Raw genomic sequence first — 18,116 nt, 5'->3', positions numbered from 1 at the left:
GTATAACTCTAGATCAAACACCTTTGTTCGTCTGATCTGTAGCTATTACAGACCTTCTCCTCCTTTTATCGCTTCCAGTATTAGCAGGGGCTATTACTATACTATTAACAGATCGAAATTTAAATACATCATTCTTTGACCCTGCAGGAGGGGGTGACCCAATTCTATATCAACACCTATTCTGATTCTTTGGACACCCAGAAGTGTACATTTTAATTCTGCCAGGATTTGGAATTATTTCTCACATTGTATGTCAAGAAAGAGGAAAAATTGAATCATTTGGAACATTAAGTATAATTTATGCTATATTATCAATTGGAGTAATAGGATTTATTGTATGAGCACATCACATATTCACAGAAGGAATAGATGTTGACACACGAGTATACTTTACATCAGCAACAATAATTATTGCTGTACCTACAGGAATTAAGGTATTCAGATGATTAGCTACACTACACTCCTGGAAATTGAAATAAGAACACTGTGAATTCATTGTCCCAGGAAGGGGAAACTTTATTGACACATTCCTGGGGTCAGATACATCACATGATCACACTGACAGAACCACAGGCACATAGACACAGGCAACAGAGCATGCACAATGTCGGCATTAGTACAGTGTATATCCACCTTTCGCAGCAATGCAGGCTGCTATTCTCCCATGGAGACGATCGTAGAGATGCTGGGTGTAGTCCTGTGGAACGGCTTGCCATGCCATTTCCACCTGGCGCCTCAGTTGGACCAGCATTCGTGTTGGACGTGCAGACCGCGTGAGACGACGCTTCATCCAGTCCCAAACATGCTCAATGGGGGACAGATCCGGAGATCTTGCTGGCCAGGGTAGTTGACTTACACCTTCTAGAGCACGTTGGGTGGCACGGGATACATGCGGACGTGCATTGTCCTGTTGGAACAGCAAGTTCCCTTGCCGGTCTAGGAATGGTAGAACGATGGGTTCGATGACGGTTTGGATGTACCGTGCACTATTCAGTGTCCCGTCGACGATCACCAGCGGTGTACGGCCAGTGTAGGAGATCGCTCCCCACACCATGATGCCAGGTGTTGGCCCTGTGTGCCTCGGTCGTATGCAGTCCTGATTGTGGCGCTCACCTGCACGGCGCCAAACACGCATACGACCATCATTGGCACCGAGGCAGAAGCGACTCTCATCGCTGAAGACGACACGTCTCCATTCGTCCCTCCATTCACGCCTGTCGCGACACCACTGGAGGCGGGCTGCACGATGTTGGGGCGTGAGCGGAAGACGGCCTAACGGTGTGCGGGACCGTAGCCCAGCTTCATGGAGACAGTTGCGAATGGTCCTCGCCGATTCCCCAGGAGCAACAGCGTCCCTAATTTGCTGGGAAGTGGCGGTGCGGTCCCCTACGGCACTGCGTAGGATCCTACGGTCTTGGCGTGCATCCGTGCGTCGCTGCGGTCCGGTCCCAAGTCGACGGGCACGTGCACCTTCCGCCAACCACTGGCGACAACATCGATGTACTGTGGAGACCTCACGCCCCACGTGTTGAGCAATTCGGCGGTACGTCCACCCGGCCTCCCGCATGCCCACCATACGCCCTCGCTCAAAGTCCGTCAACTGCACATACGGTTCACGTCCACGCTGTCGCGGCATGCTACCAGTGTTAAAGACTGCGATGGAGCTCCGTATGCCACGGCAAACTGGCTGACACTGACGGCGGCGGTGCACAAATGCTGCACAGCTAGCGCCATTCGACGGCCAACACCGCGGTTCCTGGTGTGTCCGCTGTGCCGTGCGTGTGATCATTGCTTGTACAGCCCTCTCGCAGTGTCCGGAGCAAGTATGGTGGGTCTGACACACCGGTGTCAATGTGTTCTTTTTTCCATTTCCAGGAGTGTATTTGGAACTAAATTCAAATTCAATCCACCGCTATTATGAGCTTTAGGATTTATATTTCTATTCACAATTGGTGGATTAACAGGATTAGTATTAGCAAATTCATCACTTGACATCGTATTACATGATACATATTATGTAGTAGCTCACTTCCATTATGTGTTATCCATAGGAGCAGTATTCGTAATCATAGGAGGTGTTATTCAATGATACCCATTATTTACAGGATTAACTATAAATAATACATGATTAAAAATCCAATTTACAATTATATTTATTGGAGTAAACTAAACATTCTTCCCTCAACACTGCCTAGAATTATATCTTGATCTTCTTTTAGATTTCTCAGCATGGTAATTATTATTCTGGTGTTTATACTTGTTCTCTTGGTTATTTTCGTGAATATCATCTTTTACTTTTTCATTGATTGCCTTTAAATATTCTATGTTTAAAGGGAGAGTATTTTTTTTGTTTAGGTTGCTTAAGTATTTTAATTAAAAATGTTGTTTTGTGGAATCAATGATATGAATTTTTCATCTTAGGCTGTGAATTTGTTTTCTATTTGTTCTTTGAGTTTTTTTCTTTATTTTTTTCTAGAACTATAATTTTTATTTTGGGTATTTATTATTTAATAATTGATTATAGAGAGAGAGATATTATTTTTACAGTGAAAATGTAATGTTTTATTTAAACTATATAAATTTTAGAAATGTTAACGGAGTCTAACCGCTAATATAAAAAGTTAGCAGCTTTCATAGTGGCCTTACATTTCCTCAATTGGAATTTTTTAGTTCAATTATATTAGTAACAGTAATACGCCTATTTTTAGCTTCAATTAATAAGAATAAGGTATTTTATTTACGGCAATACTTCGCTTCTTATTCTATTTAAGGTTGATTGATTATATCAATACTTTTTGAATGCAACTCAAATGTTATGTTTAACTACAACCCTTTATTCTGCTCATTGTAAGGCTCCTTGATTTCATTCATGGTATAGTCCACCTAATAATAGTATAATAAAAATATTGTTGATACTGTTCAGATTATAATGTCTGAGGTTTTAAAAATAATTACAATTGGGAGGATTAGTGCGATTTCTACATCAAAAATTAAGAAAATTACTGCAATTAAGAAGAATCGAAGTGAGAATGGTATTCGTGCTGATCTTTTTGGGTCAAAGCCACACTCAAATGGTGATCTTTTTTCTCGGTCATTAATTAATTTTTTTGATAATGTTGTTGCAAGGATTATAATTTTTATTGGAATAAAAAATCTAATAAATATTCTTGTAGATAAAATTAGGATTGTTTTTCTTGATTTATATCAAGCTTTTTGATTGGAAGTCAAATGTAATATTTATACTAGAAAAACAATTATCTACCTCATCAATAAATAGAAATGTATAAGAATAATCATACTACGTCTACAAAGTGTCAGTATCATGCTGCTGCTTCAAATCCAAAGTGGTGTCTTGGTGAGAATTGGTTTATTGAATGTCGAAGTAGACATGTTGATAAGAAAATTGTTCCAATAATTACATGTAGACCATGGAATCCTGTTGCAACAAAGAATGTTGATCCATAAACTGCGTCTGCAATAGTGAAGGGTGCTTCTCAATATTCGTATGCTTGAAGTATAGTGAAGTATAGTACTAGTAGTACTGTGAAGAATAGTCCTTGTAATGCTTCAGTATGATTAGATTCTATTAAACTATGATGTGCTCATGTTACTGTTACTCCTGATGCTAAAAGAATAGCTGTATTAAGTAATGGAATTTGTATAGGATTAAAAGGTTGAATTCCTATTGGGGGTCATAATATCCCTACTTCAATAGTGGGTGCTAGTATTCTTCTAAAAAATGCTCAGAAAAATGAAACAAAGAATTGTACTTCTGATGCAATAAATAAAATTATTTCTCATCATAATCCAATTGATACAAATCCCGTATGTAGTCCTTGGTATGTTCCTTCTCGTACTACATCTCGTCATCATTGGATTATAGTTATTAGGGTAATTCCAAATCCGATTATAAATAAGTTAATGTTAAATAGGTGAAATCATTTTGCTAATCCTGATACTAGAACGATTGCTCCAATTGCTCCTGTTAATGGTCAGGGTCTGTAATCTACTAAGTGGAATGTGTGGTTTGAGTGAGTTGTTAACATAAGTTTAGTATACTTCTCTAGAATATAAAGTTCTTAAAATTGAGAAAACATAGGCTTGAATTATTGCTTCTGCTGATTTTAGAATTAACAGAAGTATTTGTCCAATAATTAATAGTGAAATTAAGTTTATTGCTATAGATGGTCCTGTATTTCCTAGTAATGTTAATAGTAAGTGTCCTGCAATTATATTTGCTGCTAGTCGTACTGCTAGCGTACCTGGTCGAATGACATTTCTAATTGTTTCAATTAATACCATAAATGACATTAATGCTGGTGGTGTTCCTTGGGGACAAGGTGTGTAAATATGTGATTGGTATGATTAATTCATCCAAATTACGTAAATCTTAATCATATAGGTAGAGCGATTGCAAATGTTAATGATAAATGTCTTGTTCTAGTAAAGATGAAGGCTAATAATCCTATGAAATTATTAAATAGTATTATAATAAAGATTGAAATGAAGATGAATGTTGTTCCATTAAATGATTTTGGTCCTATTAGTGTTTTAAATTCATTGTGTTAGGCTAAGTTTAGTTTATTTCAAATAATATTAATTCGTGATGGTGTAAGTGAAAATATTGATGGGATTAATAATAATCCTAAGAATGTTCTAGTTCAATTTAATGATAAATTGAAGATATTAGTTGATGGATCAAATGTTGAAAATAAGTTTGTTATCATTTTCAATTCAAGTTCTTTATATCAATTGTTCTTTTTTCTGCTCTTTTAAAAAGATTTGGTTTAAATGAGAAAAAGTTTATTTGATTAAATAAAATTAATGTAGTCGAAAATATAATAAATAGGGAGAATCATATGAGAGGGGATATTTGAGGGATTTGGATTAAATTTCCCCATCAGAAGTAGTCGTCAATTTACTATTTTTTGGTTTAAGAGACCATTACTTACTTTCAGTCATCTGATGTATTTCAAGGTGTACTAATTATTTAGTTATTTTAGATTGACACTCCAATGTTATATATTTTAACTAACTCCTTGGATTATCTTAGATAATCACTTGATAAATAAGTTTACTGAAGTTCTTTCAATTACAATTGGTATGAATCTGTGGTTTGCTCCACAAATTTCTGAGCATTGTCCAAAGAACAGTCCAGGTCGGTTTATTGTAAATGTTCCTTGGTTTAGTCGGCACGGCGTTGCGTCAATTTTTACCCTTAATGCAGGTACTGCTCATGAGTGTAGAATGTCTGATGCTCTTGTTAATACTCGTACTTCCGTATTTATTGGTAGAATTGTTCGGTTATCTACATCTAGAAGTCGAAATCCGTCGTTTTCTAGGTCTTGTTCTGTTGTTATATAAGTGTCGAATTCCACATCTATAAAGTCAGAATATTCTTATCTTCAGTATCATTGTCGTCCAATTGTTTTAATTGTGATTATTGCGTCTACTGAATCATCAAGTAAATATAGTAGTCATAATGATGGGAGTGCAATAAAAATTAGTGTAATTGCTGGTAGTGCTGTTCAGATTGTTTCAATTAAATGTCCGTTTATGTTTCGGTTTGTATAGGCAATGAATAATATGTAACTTAGGGCATAACCTACAATTACCGTAATTAATAATAATACGACCATAGTATGATCATGGAAGAATGATAGTTGCTCCATTAATGGTGAAGCTCCATCTTGAAGGGATAAATTTGATCATGTTCCCATTAATGAATTTTTCTAATAAAAGGTCAAACCTTTATTTGTAGAGCTTAAATCTACTGCACTAATCTGCCATATTAGAATCTAGAAATTAATGGTAGTTCTGAGTAACTGTGTTCTGCAGGTGGATTATTTTGTAGTCATTCTGTTGATCTTATATTAGCTCTAAATATGATTGCCTGGTGTGTAACCATTCTTTCTCATATAATTACAATGAATATAATGATTCCTACTATAGAAATTGTAGACCCAATTCTTGATACTACATTTCATGATGAATATGCATCTGGATAGTCTGAATATCGTCGTGGTATTCCTGCTAGTCCTAGGAAGTGTTGAGGGAAGAATGTTAAGTTTACTCCAATAAATATAATTGTAAATTGGATTTTTAATCATGTATTATTTATAGTTAATCCTGTAAATAATGGGTATCACTGAATAACACCTCCTATGATTGCGAATACTGCTCCTATGGATAACACATAATGGAAGTGAGCTACTACATAATATGTACCATGTAATACGATGTCAAGTGATGAATTTGCTAACAGGTACAACTTATTTTCAGTTATCAAGGGTAGTTACTATTTTATTTTTGTAATTTCTTGCGTGTTTGAGTGCCTACTAGACACAACCGTTTATTTTAATAACAGTGTAGTGTACAGTATCGCCGTTGCTATCGACCCTCGTATCGTACAGGCTTTTGTTTGTTTGGTTAGAACAGCTCAGTGTGGGTTAGACCGTCAGTGAGAGAGCACTTCGATTTCCTGCTGCTAATAAGGCCAGTACACCGTTCGCTTGTTACACATTTTTGCGAGCTTCAAACAGGTACAACTTATTTTCAGTTATCTGGGTAGTTACTATTTTATTTTTGTAATTTCTTGCGTGTTTGAGTGCCTACTAGACACAACCGTTTATTTTAATAACAGTGTAGTGTACAGTATCGCCATTGCTATCGACCCTTGTATCGTACAGGCTTTTGTTTGTTTGGTTAGAACAGCTCAGTGTCGGTTAGACCGTCAGTGAGAGAGCACTTCGATTTCCTGCTGCTAATAAGGCGAGTACACCGTTCGCTTGTAGGGTAAACATAGTCATGTGTAGGGACTGTGGTTGTTGTGAGCGGACGCAAGGAGAATTGGCCACTCTTCGGGGGCAGGTGGAGGCTTTGTCTGTTAGGCTCATCGAGCTCGAGGCGCAGGCGTCGGCTCGTAGTGGCGTTGGGGCAACTGTGGTGAGACCTATGCCTACTTCGGTGGCCTTGGAATCGCATGGAACCCCTGATGTCGCTGCGTCTTCCGGCATTGAGCATCTTACCGGTCAGCCATCACTCCAGGGTGAATGGCGGATAGTGGTGGGCTCGCGCGTGCCTGGCCGAAAGGCGAAGGTGGGATCTGGCCGCGTGGCAGCTGCCTTACCCCTTTCCAACAGGTACAGGGTGCTTCTTAGTGGTGATGACATCGTTTCCGAGCCACCACAGGATGCCTCGCCTTTGGGCCAGTGGCCGATTCTCCGGCAAGGTCCCGACAGTCACAGAGGGCGGGCCTATTAGTTATAGGGAGCTCCAACGTTAGGCGGGTTATGGAGCCCCTTAGGAAAATAGCGGGTAGGTCGGGGAAGAATGCCAGTGTGCACTCGGTGTGCTTGCCGGGGGGTCTCGTCCGTAATGTGGAGGAGGCCCTTCCGGCAGCTATTGAACGCACTGGGTGTGACCGGCTGCAGATAGTAGCACATGTCGGAACGAATGACGCCTGCTGCTTGGGTTCTGAGGCCATCCTTGGTTCCTTCCGGCGGCTGGCTGATTTGGTGAAGACAACCAGCATCGCACGCGGAGTGCAAGCTGAGCTTAATATCTGCAGCATAGTGCCCAGAGTCGATCGCGGTCCTCTGGTTTGGAGCCGTGTGGAGGGTCTAAACCAGAGGCTCAGACGACTCTGCGACTATAATGGTTGCAAATTCATCGACCTCCGTTATTGGGTGGAGAACTGTAGGGCCCCCCTAGACAGGTCAGGCGTGCACTACACACCGGAAGCAGCTACTAGGGTAGCAGAGTACGTGTGGCGTGCACACGGGGATTTTTTAGGTTAGAGGGACCCCCCCTTGGGCGAAACGATAAAATACCTGACGGCTTACCAGAGAGGACATTATCATCGTTGATAAAGAACGTCCGTCCTCAGAGACCAGAAACAGGAAAAGTCAACGTAATATTGGTAAACTGCAGGAGTATCCAGGGCAAGGTTCCTGAATTAGTATCTCTTATTGAAGGAAATAGTGCGCATATAGTATTAGGAACGGAAAGTTGGTTAAAACCGGAAGTGAACAGTAACGAAATCCTAGACACAGAATGGAATATATACCGCAAGGATAGGATAAACGCCAATGGTGGAGGAGTATTTATAGCAGTAAAGAATTCAATAATATCCAGTGAAGTTATTAGCGAATGCGAATGTGAAATAATCTGGGTTAAGTTAAGTATCAAAGGTGGGTCAGATAGGATAGTCGGATGCTTCTATAGACCACCTGCATCAGCAACCGTAGTAGTTGAGCGCCTCAGAGGGAACCTGCAGAACGTCGTGAAGAAGTTTCGTGATCATACTATTGTAATAGGGGGAGACTTCAATCTACCAGGTATAGAGTGGGATAGTCACACAATCAGAACTGGAGCCAGGGACAGAGACTCTTGTGACATTATCCTGACTGCCTTGTCCGAGAATTACTTCGAGCAGATAGTTAGAGAACCAACTCGTGAAGCTAACGTTTTAGACCTCATAGCAACAAATAGACCGGAACTTTTCGACTCCGTGAATGTAGAAGAGGGTATCAGTGATCATAAGTCAGTGGTTGCATCAATGACTACAAGTGTAATAAGAAATTCCAAGAAAGGAAGGAAAATATATTTGCTTAACAAGAGTGATAGGGCACAAATCGCAGAATATCTGAGTGACCACCATCAAACGTTCATTTCTGAGGAAGAGGATGTGGAACAAAAATGGAAAAAATTCAGAAACATCGTCCAGTACGCCTTAGATAAGTTCGTACCGACTAAGGTCCAAAGCAAGGGGAAAGATCCACCGTGGTATAACAATCATGTACGAAAGGTACTACGGAAACAAAGAAAGCTTCATCATAGGTTTAAGAGTAGTCGAATCATAGCTGATAAGGAAAAGCTGAACGAAGCGAAAAAGAGCGTAAAGAGAGCAATGAGAGAAGCATTCAACGAATTCGAACATAAAACATTGGCAAACAATCTAAACAAGAACCCTAAAAAGTTTTGGTCATATGTAAAATCGGTAAGCGGATCTAAATCCCCTATTCAGTCACTCGTTGACCACGATGGCACCGAAACAGAGGACGACCGAAGAAAGGCAGAAATACTGAATTCAGTGTTCCGAAACTGTTTCACTGCGGAAAATCGTAACACGGTCCCTGATTTCAGCCGTCGCACGGACGCCAAAATGGAAAATATTGAAATAAACGATATCGGAATTGAAAAACAACTGCTATCACTTAGTAGCGGAAAAGCATCCGGACCAGACGAGATACCCTTAAGATTCTACAGTGATTATGCTAAAGAACTTGCCCCCTTTCTATCAGCAATTTATCGTAGATCGCTGGAAGAACGTAAAGTACCTAGCGACTGGAAGAAAGCGCAGGTCGTTCCCATTTTCAAGAAGGGTCATAAATCAGATGCGAATAATTATAGGCCTATTTCGCTTACGTCAATCTGTTGTAGAATAATGGAACATGTTTTGTGTTCTCGTATTATGACGTTCTTAGATAATACAAATCTCCTTCATCATAACCAACATGGATTCCGCAAACAGAGATCATGTGAAACTCAGCTCGCCCTATTTGCCCAAGAATTTCACAGTGCCGTAGACACTGGCGAGCAGATTGATGCCGTATTCCTGGACTTCAGGAAGGCATTTGATACGGTTCCGCACTTACGTTTAGTGAAAAAAATACGAGCTCACGGAATATCGGACCAGGTTTGTGATTGGATTCAGGATTTCCTAGAAGAAAGAACACAACATGTCATTCTTAACGGTTCAAAATCTGCAGATGTAGAGGAAATTTCGGGAGTACCGCAGGGAAGCGTGATAGGACCTTTATTGTTTACAATATACATAAATGACTTAGTTGACAACATCGGTAGCTCCGTGAGGCTATTTGCAGATGACACGGTTGTCTACAAGAAAGTAGCAACATCAGAAGACTCGTACGTACTCCAGGAGGACCTGCAGAGAATTAATGCATGGTGCGACAGCTGGCAGCTTTCCCTAAACGTAGATAAATGTAATATAATGCGCATACATAGGGGCAGAAATCCATTCCAGTACGATTATGCCATAGGTGGTAAATCATTGGAAGCGGTAACGACCGTAAAATACTTAGGAGTTACTATCCGGAGCGATCTGAAGTGGAATGATCACATAAAACAAATAGTGGGAAAAGCAGGCGCCAGGTTGAGATTCATAGGAAGAATTCTAAGAAAATGTGACTCATCGACGAAAGAAGTAGCTTACAAAACGCTTGTTCGTCCGATTCTTGAGTATTGCTCATCAGTATGGGACCCTTACCAGGTTGGATTAATAGAAGAGATAGACATGATCCAGCGAAAAGCAGCGCGATTCGTCATGGGGATATTTAGTCAGCACGAGAGCGTTACGGAGATGCTGAACAAGCTCCAGTGGCGGACACTTCAAGAAAGGCGTTACGCAATACGGAGAGGTTTATTATCGAAATTACGAGAGAGCACATTCCGGGAAGAGATGGGCAACATATTACTACCGCCCACATATATCTCGCGTAATGATCACAACGAAAAGATTCGAGAAATTAGAGCAAATATGGAGACTTACAAGCAGTCGTTCTTCCCACGCACAATTCGTGAATGGAACAGGGAAGGGGGATCAGATAGTGGTACAATAAGTACCCTCCGCCACACACCGTAAGGTGGCTCGCGCAGTATAGATGTAGATGTACTAATCCTGTTAATCCACCAATTGTGAATAGAAAAATAAATCCTAAAGCTCATAATAGTGGTGGATTGAATTTGAATTTAGTTCCATATAGTGTAGCTAATCATCTGAATACCTTAATTCCTGTAGGTACAGCAATATTTATTGTTGCTGATGTAAAGTATGCTCGTTTGTCAACATCTATTCCTACTGTGAATATGTGATGTGCTCATACAATAAATCCTATTAGTCCAATTGATAATATAGCATAAAATATGCCTAATGTTCCAAATGATTCAATTTCTCCTCTTTCTTGACATACAATGTGAGAAATAATTCCAAATCCTGGCAGAATTAAAATGTAAACTTCTGGGTGTCCAAAGAATCACAAAAGGTGTTGATATAGAATTGGGTCACCCCCTCCTGCAAGGTCAAAGAATGGTGTATTTAAATTTCGATCTGTTAATGGTATAGTAATAGCCCCTGCTAATACTGGAAGCGATAAAAGGAGGAGAAGGGCTGTAAAAGCTACAGATCAGACAAATAAAGTAGTTTGATCTAGAGTTACACTTTCTGATCGTATGTTAATTGCTGTTGTAATGAAGTTTACTGCATCAAGAATAGATGATACTCCTGCTAAGTGAAGTGAAAAAATAGCTAGGTCTACAGATGCCCCCCATGTGTGATAGCTCCTGCAAGAGGAGGGTAAACTGTTCATCCTGTACCAGCACTGTTATCTACTATAGAAGATGTAAGAAGAAGGGTTAGTGAAGGTGGTAGTAATCAAAAACTTATATTATTTATTCGTGGGAACGCTATATCTGGTGCACCAATTATTAATGGTACGAGTCAATTACCAAATCCACCAATTATAATAGGTATTACTATAAAAAAAGTTATAACAAATGCGTGGGCTGTAATAATGACATTATAAATTTGTTCATCTCCAATTAGAGATCCTGGTTGACCAAGTTCAGCACGAATAAGTATTCTTATTGATGTTCCTACTATTCCTGCTCATGCTCCAAATAAGAAGTTTAAAGTACCAATATCCTTATGGTTTGTTGAGAATAATCATTTTTGCAGTAAGATGGCTGAATTTAAGGTGGTAGTCTGGAAATCTACTTAAGAGATGTTTCTCTCTTACCATGCTTTAGGACTTATATTCAATTATGATTCTAGACTGCAATTCTAGAGGTGTAAAATTTTACTATGGCCTAAACGATTAATCTTTTAATTATAACTTTGAAGGTTATTAGTTTGGTTAACTTAAGTCCTTAGTATAATGAGATTCAGGTTGATGTTGAGATTAATCCTATTGTTGAAATTATTACTGTTATAGGAAGAATAATTCTTGATTTTTGAGACTTTATTTTTATAGATCATGAGTTTTCTGTGTATGACATAATTAGGGCTGAGAATCTAATACATATATAATAATAAAGTGTAATTGTAGTTAATACAACCATAATTGTCATAATAGTTGTTATGTTATTTTCTATCAATGATTGTATTACAGTTCATTTTGGTAGAAATCCAAGGAATGGTGGTAAAACACCTAGGGATAAAAGAGATAAAAGCATTATGAATTTAATTTCAGTTTTTATATTTCTGGCTGAATAAATTTGGTTTATAAAAAATAGACTTATTTGCTTAAATAATAAGACCATAATTAATCTTAATAGTGACTAAATAATAAAGTACAGTTCTCAAATGTTTTCTCTAACTGTTAGGGATCTGATTATTCACCCTAAATGTCTAATTGAGGAATATGCTAGAAGTTGTCGTAGAGATGTTTGATTTAAACCACCTATTGCCCCAATAATAATTCTTAGAATGATAATTGTTCAAATGAAAGTTCTTAGTTGAATACAATAAGATAATACCATTATTGGGGCAATTTTTTGCCATGTTATTAGTGTTAAACAATTATTTCATCTTGAAGCTCCTATTACTTCTGGAAATCAGAAATGAAAGGGTGCAGCCCCGAACTTTAATAATAATCTAGATCTAATTATTAATGATGGAATAAATTCTGTTTCTCATCCTATTGGATACTTTATTTGAATCAGCAGAATTGAAAATAATAGTATTGTCGATGCTATTGCTTGGACAATAAAATATTTAATTGATGATTCACTTATTATTATATTTTTATTTCTTGTTAGGAGCGGAATAAATGAAGTAAGTTGATCTCAAGTCCTATTCAAACCCCAAATCAGGAGTTTGATGAAATGGACAGGATCGTTCCTATCATTAATGTTGATAGGAAGAGAAGTTTTGTAGAGTTGTTGGTCATTAAAAAGGAGAGGAATGATATCTCTATAAATGGGGTATGAACCAATTAGCTTGTTTAGCTTATCTTTTTACATTAAGGTGTATGATGCACGTTAGTTTTTGATACTAAAGGATGTAGTCTAATTCTGTCTTATGTAATTTTTAATGAAGGTAATTTTATTTACTTGATTTACCCTATCAAGGTAACCCTTTAGTCAGGCACTTCATTTATATTTAATATATAAATTAAAATTTTTTTAAAAAAATTTGTTTATGTATTATTTTGGTTGTTTCTAATTAATTTATCTTGGTTAGGAAAAATTGAATACATATTATATATAGTAAATTATTTATATTAATATATTACATTTAATTAAATTTAAATACCTAAAATGTTATTTTATAATTATTAAATGTTTATTTTAATACATTTATTTACCTAGGATTATAGCTACTTATGTTTTTAGCTTAAAATAGGTTATTATATTAAAATTAAATAACAATATGTAATTTAATATTAAATATTATTATAAATGGATATAATAAATATAATCAATATTATTAAATATAAAATTTTATATTAATATTAATAATTATATTAATTATAATAATATAATTTAATATATTTTCTATAAATAGATTATTTAACTAATTAATATTTAAGTTATCTTAATATAAAGTTAATTTTATATTAATACCATATTACATTGATTTACATAATTATATAAAATATATTTATTATATTATTTAATCTTTCTTTATTATTTTTGAAAAGCATGATTAAATAAGAAAGAATATAATACATTTATTGGTATACATGTTCCATATTAATCTTTATTTATATATAATAGAGAAGTTGTTGTGGTCATTCGATTGTCCGTTTCTTTTTTTTGTCATTTTTTGTGTTTCTTTCTTCTTTTTTTTCTCTAAATATTTGAATCTTAAATTTTTTCTTAATTTTATAAATTTTTTAATTTCTTTTTTTCTTTCCAAAAATTTTATTCTTGCTTATTTATTCACTTTTTCTTTGCATTATATGTAAGTTTAGTTAAACTAAATGTTCTATTTTGCAGTAATTTGATTTAATTATCAAGTGATTTTGTATTTAGCAATTGATTTAGTATCGGCATAATTCGTACCAGCAGCCACAGTTATACGATTGATACAAGTGAATATTATTGGTTAAAACAGTTGTTTATATTTTTAGGGTTAAAATATAAACTTGTAAGGTGAAATGTTAAACTTTAATTATAGCTCTTTTTATGAATCTGAGATATTTGAATAATAAACTAGGATTAGATACCATATTATTTTAAATGTTAATTATATTTACCAGGGTACAATTAGTTAAGGTTTTTAAACCCAAAGAATTTGACGGTATCTCATTCCTTTCAGAGGAACCTACCCCGTGTTGATAATACACGATTTACTCTACTTAATTTATTTGTTTGTATATCTCCGTTATCAGAGAATATTTTTAGAGTTATAATTCTCAAGATTTATAATCATAAAATATTTCAGATCAAGGTGCAGCTTATAGTTAGGAGGAGGTGGGTTACAATAGATTTTTGTTTATAACGATTTGATGGTGAAATACTATTAATGAAGGTGGATTTGATAGTAATTTAATTTAACTGATATTGGCTCTGAGGTGTGTACACATCGCCCGTCGCTCTCATTATTGATTATTCTATTTTATTATTTTAATTTAGCTTCAATTTAGATGAGATAAGTCGTAACATAGTAGATGTACTGGAAAGTGTATCTAGGAACAGCATCAAGATATAACTTATTAGTAAAGTGTTTCATTTACACTGACAATTTTTCTGTGCAAATGAGGATATCTTGATTATTTATTTTATTATATTTATTTTTTGTTTATTTAATTATTTAATAAAAATAATTTTGTCGAATTTTGTCTTAGTATATTTTGTAGAATTGATTATTTAGATTATAGTTTATTGGTAATGTAATCGTTTTATGAAATATTATTTTAAATTTTGAAAAGTAGATTTTATTTATTGTACCTTTTGTATCAGGGTTTATCAAAATTTTAGTATTTACTTTACTTGTGTCGATTTGGGTTGATTTATAAATAATTTATAGTTAATGTAACATAATTATTATTAAATTATTTATAGAAATGAGATGTCAATCGTTTTCCAAGATATCTAGTTTCTTAAGAAAAAATTTAATTTTTTGAAGTTAATTGTTTTTATTTAATTTTTTAGGTATAAATATTAACTTATTTATTCTTTAAGGGATAAGCTTTGAAGTTAATAACCTATAATTTGTTTTATAAATTATAATAGTAAGCTTTGAACCAGCTATCTCTAAGATTTCGTTTTAGTTCATTATTTTTATTTATGATTTTATAAGTATTTTTGGTTTTTTATTAAGATTATCAATTTAATTTTAAAATATTTGTAATAATGATAGAATTAGTATATTTATTTGTATATAATTTTTACCTTGTGAATTTATTATAAGGAACTAGGCAAAATTGATTTCCACCTGTTTATCAAAAACATGTCCTCTTGAAAATACTTTGAGGTCTGGCCTGCTCACTGAGCAGATTTTTAAAGAGCCGCAGTATTTTGGCTGTGCAAAGGTAGCATAATCATTAGTCTCTTAATTAGTGGCTGGAATGATTGGCTTGATGAGAAATCAGGTGTCTCTTAATAAATTTTTGAATTTAACTTTTGAGTCAAAAGGCTTAAATTTTTCTATAGGACGAGAAGACCCTATAGAGCTTAACATTTTATTTTTATATAGTTTTTTGTTTGTCTTTCTATATTTAATGATGATGACATGATTGGGGTGACATGAAGAATAAATAAACTCTTCATTATTATATCATTTATTTATGTTTGTTGTTTTGATATATAATTTTTGATCATAAGATTAAGTTACCTTAGGGATAAGAGCGTAATTGTTTTTGAGAGCTCATATCGACAAAGCAGATTGCGACCTCGATGTTGGATTAAGAAAAATTTTGGGTGCAGTAGCCCAGTAATTAGGTCTGTTCGACCTTTAAATTCTTACATGATCTGAGTTCAGACCGGCGTGAGCCAGGTCGGTTTCTATCCTAAGATTATTAATTCATATTAGTACGAAAGGACCATTTGGTTGAAAAATTTTTTATTTTATAGATTAATACTAATTAAATTACTATTTTGACAGATTAATGTGTTGAATTTACAATTCATTTATGTAGATTTTTTCTACAAATAGTATTGATACTTTATGATTTATTTATGTTTATTTTGAATTTCCTTTTATTGGTTATTTGTGTTTTAATTAGTGTTGCTTTTTTAACTTTATTAGAGCGTAAGGTTTTAGGTTACATTCAAATTCGAAAGGTTCCAAATAAGGTAGGTTTTGTTGGAATTCCTCAACCCTTTAGTGAAGCTATCAAGTTAATTTGTAAGGAGCAGCCAATTACTATTATATCTAATTATTTACTTTATTACTTTTCTCCTGTTTTTAATTTAATAATTTCCTTTGCTGTTTGAGTGATTTTCCCTTACTTAACCTATATGTGTTCTTTTTCTTATGAATTTTTGTTTTTTTTTTTATCTTGTACTAGATTAAGTGCTTATACTGTTATAATTGCTGGTTGGTCTTCTAATTCAAATTATTCTTTACTAGGTTCTCTTCGTTCTGTTGCTCAAACAATTTCATACGAAGGTAGTTTGGCTTTAATTTCATTATCTTTAATTATTTTAATTGGTAGTTTTAACATGATTGCTTTTATAAATTATCAGCTTTATTGTTGATTTATTATTATTTCTTTTCCTTTAGCTTTAGCTTGTTTTGCTTCTTGTTTAGCTGAGACTAACCGTACTCCTTTTGACTTTGCCGAAGGTGAATCTGAGTTAGTTTCAGGTTTTAATATTGAATATGGTGCAGGTGGTTTTACTTTAATTTTTTTAGCTGAGTATACTATAATTGTTTTTATAAGAATATTATTAGCTTCAATTTCTTTAGGTGGTGACTTTTATTCTTTTATATTTTTTATTAAGCTTGCTGTTATGTCCTTTGGTTTTATTTGAGTTCGTGGGACATTACCAGGTTTTTTGTTATGATAAGTTAATGTACTTAGCTTGAAAAAGTTTTTTGCCATTATCTTTAAATGTATTTTATTTTCTTTGTTGGTTTAAAGATTTTATTTATTTCATTTATTTAGTGAAATTTTTTAAGAAAAGTTAATAGAAGAGTTAAACTTCTAGTTTTATGTTTTCAAAACATATGCTTTTCCAAAGTTAATTAACTTATTATTCCTTAATTAGTTTACCTCATGCGTTTGCAACATGTACATTAATTAAGAAGTATGTAAAGTAGATAATTGTTAAGATTTGTCCTGTTATGATGTAAGGTTCTTCAACAGGTCGTTTTCCAATTCATGTTAATAAGCATACAACAACTACTATAATTCAGAATAAAATTTGATTGATAGGATAGAATTGAATACCTCAGAATGGTGTTTCATTATAAAATTATTAAGATTCTAATTGATAAGAATAATGCAATAACACCTCCTAGTTTATTAGGGATTGATCGTAGAATTGTGTATGCAAATAAGAAATATCATTCTGGTTGAATATGGACAGGGGTTACTAACGGGTTAGCAGGTACAAAATTATCTGGATCTCCCAAGAGGTAAGGATTAATCAAGCACAGTATAATTAATAATGATGTTATTAATACAAATGTAATAGAGTCCTTGAAAGTAAAGTATGGGTGAAATGGGATTTTTTCAATATCTCCATTTAGGCCTAAGGGGTTATTAGACCCTGTTTGGTGGAGGAAGAATAAATGAATTGCTGCCATTGCAGCAATAATAAACGGTAGTACAAAATGGAATGTACAGAATCGATTTAATGTTGCATTATCAACAGCAAACCCTCCTCATACTCCTTGAACTAAATCTCTTCCTAAATACGGAATTGCTGATAGTAAATTAGTAATTACCGTCGCACCTCAGAATGGTATTTGACCTCAAGGTAAAACGTATCCCATAAATGCAGTTGCTATAACTAAGAATAGGATTACTGTACCAATAATTCAGGTTTGTATGTATAAGTAAGATCCATTGAAAATTCCATGTCTGACATGTAAATAAATAGAAATAAAAAATATAGAAGCTCCATTTGCATGTAAGGTT

The 18,116-nt window shown here is 34.8% G+C and overlaps 2 long non-coding RNA genes across 2 annotated transcripts in view; one reads left to right on the top strand and one right to left on the bottom strand.

The window, feature by feature from the left end:
* Positions 1-16,067, bottom strand: part of LOC126470444 (uncharacterized) — a 213,665-nt gene extending 197,598 nt beyond the window's left edge. The window contains exon 1 of the long non-coding RNA XR_007586205.1: positions 15,921-16,067. This is a non-coding gene — a long non-coding RNA (uncharacterized LOC126470444). The remainder of the gene's footprint in view (positions 1-15,920) is intronic.
* Positions 1-18,116, top strand: part of LOC126470442 (uncharacterized) — a 95,510-nt gene that overhangs the window by 4,766 nt on the left and 72,628 nt on the right. The gene's annotated exons all lie outside the window — the stretch shown is intronic.

Source organism: Schistocerca serialis, chromosome 3, assembly GCF_023864345.2.
Source record: "Schistocerca serialis cubense isolate TAMUIC-IGC-003099 chromosome 3, iqSchSeri2.2, whole genome shotgun sequence".
Lineage (NCBI taxonomy): Eukaryota > Metazoa > Arthropoda > Insecta > Orthoptera > Acrididae > Schistocerca > Schistocerca serialis.
This window is presented reverse-complemented; position numbering and strand designations above follow the sequence as displayed.